This window comes from Lolium perenne, chromosome 6 (genome assembly GCF_019359855.2).
Source record: "Lolium perenne isolate Kyuss_39 chromosome 6, Kyuss_2.0, whole genome shotgun sequence".
Lineage (NCBI taxonomy): Eukaryota > Viridiplantae > Streptophyta > Magnoliopsida > Poales > Poaceae > Lolium > Lolium perenne.
Window position 1 is genome coordinate 13,959,005 of NC_067249.2, and position 5,302 is coordinate 13,964,306.

At 57.7% G+C, this 5,302-nt stretch overlaps 1 pseudogene; it reads left to right on the forward strand.

Annotated features, from left to right (window-relative positions):
- The first annotated feature begins 342 nt into the window (after positions 1-342).
- Positions 343-3,717, forward strand: LOC139832016 (phytosulfokine receptor 1-like; annotated as a pseudogene).
- The last annotated feature ends 1,585 nt before the right edge of the window (positions 3,718-5,302 follow it).

Sequence of the window (5,302 nt, forward strand, 5' to 3'; positions counted from 1 at the left end):
GCCCACTTCCGTTGACTCGCCAGTTCCGCGCGCGCCCAGGTGGAGGCGCCGACTTCCGCACCAGATGGGGTCACAATCACACACCGGACACCCAGCTGATTCCGCGTCAACAAAACAATAGTATGTGTGTATACATACGTAGATATAAGTCCTGATACATCCAAGACAACCATTTGATTTTCATGGAGAAGAAGATCGATAAGAACTTAAACATACTTAGCCAAGAGTCAAACCTAGCTAACACACAAACAAGTTTTTAGTTAACAACAACCATCGTCTCCCTCCTCCGGGTCTTCTCCTTGCAAGAAGCTCGGATTCTTGACGCGTCCATGCTTATGATCAATGGGCCGAAGCAGAGGTAGCGCACTGGTGGCAGCGCTGCGATTGCTGCTGCTGCCGGCGATCCTGCTGCTGTCGCGGTGCCGGACCGGCGCGGCGCAGTCCTCGCCTCCCTGCGGGTCCAGCGACCTCCACGCGCTGAGAGGCTTCTCCGCCGGCCTCGACGCTCCGGTCGCCGGCTGGCCTGCCGCGCCCGATGAAGGCTGCTGCGCGTGGCCCGGCGTGCTCTGCTCCGGCGCGTCCGTCGTCGTCGTCGGGGTGGTGCTGCCCAACCGGACGCTCCGTGGGAAGGTGTCCGCGTCGCTCACCGACCTGACGGCCCTCCGCGTGCTCAACCTCTCAGGCAACGCGCTCCGCGGCGCGCTGCCGGCAGGCATCCTCCGGCTCAGCTTCCTGGAGGCGCTCGACGTCAGTTCCAACGCGCTCGCCGGCGCGCTTACCTCTATCTCCATCTCGCTCCCGGCAATACGCGTGTTCAACGTGTCGTACAACGCGTTCAGCGGTGCCCTGCCGGTGCTCCCCGGCGGGGCGAACCTCACGGCGTTCGACGCGTCAGGCAACGGGTTCTCCGGCCCCGTCGACGCCGCCGCGGTGTGCGCCTCGTCGCCGGGGCTGCAGGTCCTACGGCTGTCCATGAACAGGCTCTCGGGTGACTTCCCAGCCGGGTTCGCCCAATGCCGGTCGCTCACCGAGCTCTCGCTCGACGGGAACGGCATCACCGGCGCCCTCCCCGACGACCTCTTCGCCGCCACGTCGCTGCGGATCCTCGTCCTCCACACCAACTCTCTCTCCGGCGGGATCTCCCAGGGGCTCCGTAATCTCACCGCCCTCGTGCGGCTCGACCTCTCCTTCAACGCCTTCACCGGCGCGCTGCCGGAGGTGTTCGACGCGCTCGCCGGCACGCTGCAGGAGCTCTCGGCGCCCAGCAACCTGCTCAACGGCAGCCTCCCCGCCACGCTCTCGCTCTGCGTCAACCTCCGCGTCCTAAACCTCCGCAACAACACGCTCGCCGGCGCCATCGGCCTCGACTTCCGCGCCGTGAACCGCCTTGTGTACCTCGACCTCGGCGCCAACCGCTTCACGGGCCCCATCCCCGCCAGCCTCCCCGAATGCGCCGGCATGACGGCGCTCAACCTCGGCCGCAACCACCTCACCGGCGAGATACCGCCGTCCTTCGCCGCGTTCCGGTCAATCTCATTCCTCTCCCTCACCGGCAACGGCTTCTCCAACGTCACGTCGGCATTAATGATACTGCAGCGCCTGCCGAACCTGACGAGCCTCGTGCTCACCAAGAATTTCCACGGCGGCGAGGCGATGCCGGAGGCCGGGATCGACGGGTTCACCAACATCCAGGTGCTCGTCATCGCCAACTGCGAGCTCACCGGCGCCATCCCGGCGTGGATCGCCGGGCTCAGCAAGCTCAAGGTGCTCGACATCTCGTGGAACAAACTCGCCGGCCCGATCCCGCCGTTCCTCGGCGAGCTCGACCGCCTCTTCTACATCGACATCTCCAACAACTCACTGCAGGGAGAGATACCGGCGAGCTTCACGCGGATGACGGCGATGCTGGCTGGAAACGGCAGTGGCAACGACGAGGACACGGCGGTGCAGGACTTCCCGTTCTTCATGCGCCGGAACGTGTCGGCCAGTGGACGGCAGTACAACCAGGTGAGCAGCTTCCCGCCGTCTCTGGTGCTGGCGCGGAACAACCTCACTGGCGGAGTGCCGCCGGCGATGGGGGCGCTGGCCAGGTTGCACATCGTTGACCTGAGCTGGAACGGCTTCTCGGGGTCCATCCCGCCAGAGCTGTCGGGGATGACAAGCCTCGAGTCCCTCGACTTGTCGCACAACGCGCTCTCCGGCGCCATCCCGCCGTCGCTGACGCAGCTCACCTTCCTCTCCCACTTCGCCGTCGCGTACAACAACCTCTCCGGCAAAGTCCCCGTCGGCGGCCAGTTCTCCACCTTCTCCCGTGCGGATTTCGCGGGTAACCCGTTCCTGTGCGGCATCCACGTGCGGAAGTGCGACCGGAATCAAACCGCGGGCGGCGCGAGCGGGAGCAGTGGCCGCAGGAGGAGCGCCGCCAGCGCTGGCGTCGTGGCGGCGATATGCGTGGGCACGGCGCTGCTGCTCGCCGTGGGCGTCGCCGCAACGTGGCGGGCGTGGTCGAGGCGACGGCAGGAGGACAACGCATGCAGGGTGGCCGCCGGCGACGAGAGCTGCGACGACTCTTCGTTCGAGGCGACTAGGTCGTCCACCTTGGTGCTCCTCTTCCCAAGCGACGACGACGATGGCGCCGCCTCCGAGAGGACGACGGTGATCACGCTGGACGAGGTGGTGAAGGGGACGGGCGACTTCGACGACTCGCGCATCGTGGGGTGCGGCGGGTTCGGGATGGTGTACCGCGCGACGCTCGCCGACGGCCGCGACATCGCCGTGAAGCGCCTCTCCGGAGACTTCCAGCAGATGGAGCGCGAGTTCCGCGCCGAGGTGGAGGCGCTCTCCCGCGTCCGCCACCGCAACCTCGTCTCGCTCCGTGGCTACTGCCGCGTCGGCAAGGACGTCCGCCTCCTCATCTACCCCTTCATGGAGAACGGCAGCCTCGACCACTGGCTCCACGAGCGCGCCGGCGCCCTACCGTGGCCGGCGCGGCTGCGGGTGGCGCGCGACGCGGCGCGCGGGCTGGCGTACCTGCACGGCGGCGGCAATGGCGTTGGCGCGTCGAGGCCGCGGGTGATGCACCGGGACGTGAAGTCGAGCAACATCCTGCTGGACGCGGACATGGAAGCCCGGCTGGCCGACTTCGGGCTGGCGCGACTCGCCCGCGGGAACGACGACACGCACGTGACGACGGACCTGGTGGGCACGCTGGGGTACATCCCGCCGGAGTACGCGAGCTCGCCGGCGGCCACGTACCGGGGCGACGTGTACAGCATGGGCGTGGTGCTGGTGGAGCTGGTCACCGGGCGGCGGCCCGTGGACATGGCGGCGCGGCTCGGCGCGCGGGACGTCACCGCGTGGGCCGTGCGGCTGCGGCGCGAGGAGGGGGCACGAGGCCATCGACGCCGCCGTGTCTTCGTCGAGGGAAGCACCGGGAGGAGGCGGAGAGGGTGCTGGAGCTGGCGTGCGCCTGCGTCTCCGAGGCCCCCAAGGCACGGCCCACGGCACAGCAGCTCCTCGACCGGCTCAACGCCATCGCCGGTGCCGCCGCGCCGGAGACTTCCTCCGACGAGCAGCACGCGCGCGCCGTAGATAACTCTTAAGATTTTGCGGCGAACGATCACCGACAGCAGATTAACCGTGCGACTTACTAGCATCATACAGTACGTACACACTAGCTACGACAGTAATACATCTTGTAAATTCAGACTGTAATAGTCAATGCAAGTCTTAACCGTGTGCATGATCCTCGAGCAAAATTTGGATTTCAAACTCAGTCACATATTAAAATTTTAAATTTACAAATTTTGGAGTACAAATAGAAAGTTGGAGTTGGGTCATGGGGGTTACATGCATAGTAAGTGAAACACATAGATTTTAAATTAAACTAACAAATCACTCCAAATTTGTAAGAACCAACATCTTTTTGATATTTAAAATTAATCTCAGAGGTGCAGCTTCATCGTCGACTAGCCCACGAAGCTCATGCATGTTTGTGTTTCTAGAACATAGTATCATCTTGCAACAATACACAAATAAGATAATATAATAATATAATAAGGAAGACGGTGTAGAGTCTTATAATGCTTGCAATATGTTCTTATGTAAGTTTTGCTGTACCGGTTCATACTTGTGTTTGCTTCAAACAACCTTGCTAGCCTAAGCCTTGTATTGAGAGGGATTACTTCTCATGCATCCAAAATCCTTGAGCCAAAAACTATGCCATTTGTGTCCACCATACCTACCTACTACATGGTATTTCTCCGCCATTCCAAAGTAAATTTCTCGAGTGCTATCTTTAAACACTTCAAAAGTTATTACCTCTTATTTGTGTCAATGTTTTATAGCTCATGAGGAAGTATGTGGTGTTTATCTTTTAATCTTGTTGGGCAACTTTCACCAATGGACTAGTGGCTTCATCCGCTTATCCAATAATTTTGCAAAAAGAGCTGGCAATGGGATTCCCAGTCCCAAATTAATCAACCTTCATAATTTTACAAAAAAATAGACACTCCTCCATGGTATGTGATTGTTGGACGGCACCCGAGGATTCGGTTAGCCATGGCTTGAGAAAGCAAAGGTGGGGAGGAGTGTCATCTAAATAAAACTAAAATAAAAAAGGCACTCCTTCATGGTATGAGATTGTTGGCAGGCACCCGAGGATTCGGTTAGCCATGGTTTGTGAAAGTAAAGGTTGGAAGGAGTGCCAGCCAAAAATAAAAATGTTTCATGGGAGCCGCTCTTTGAAGGTTTGTCTGGCAAGGGGGTTAGAGTTCCCATTACCATTCGTTGACAACAACAAACACCTCTCAAAATGTTACTTTTATGCTCTCTTTATGTTTTCAAAATAAAAGCTCTAGCACAAATATAGCAATCAATGCTTCCCTCTGCGAAGGGCCATTCTTCTACTTTTATGTTGAGTCAGTTTTACCTATTTCCTTCTATCTTAGAAGCAAACACTTGTGTTAACTGTACATTGATTCTTACATACTTGCATATTGCACTTATTATATTACTTTGCATTGACAATTATCCATGAGATATGTATGTTGAAAGTTGAAAGCAACCGCTGAAACTTAATCTTCCTTTGTGTTGTTTCAATGCCTTTATTTAGAATCTATTGCTTTATGAGTTAACTCTTATGCAAGACTTATTGATGCTTGTCTCGAAAGTACTATTCATGAAAAGTCTTTGCTATATGATTCAGTTGTTTAACCATTATCTTTATCATTGCTTTGAATCGCTGCATTCATCTCGTATGCTTTACAATAGTATGATTAAGATCATGTTGGTAGCATGTCAC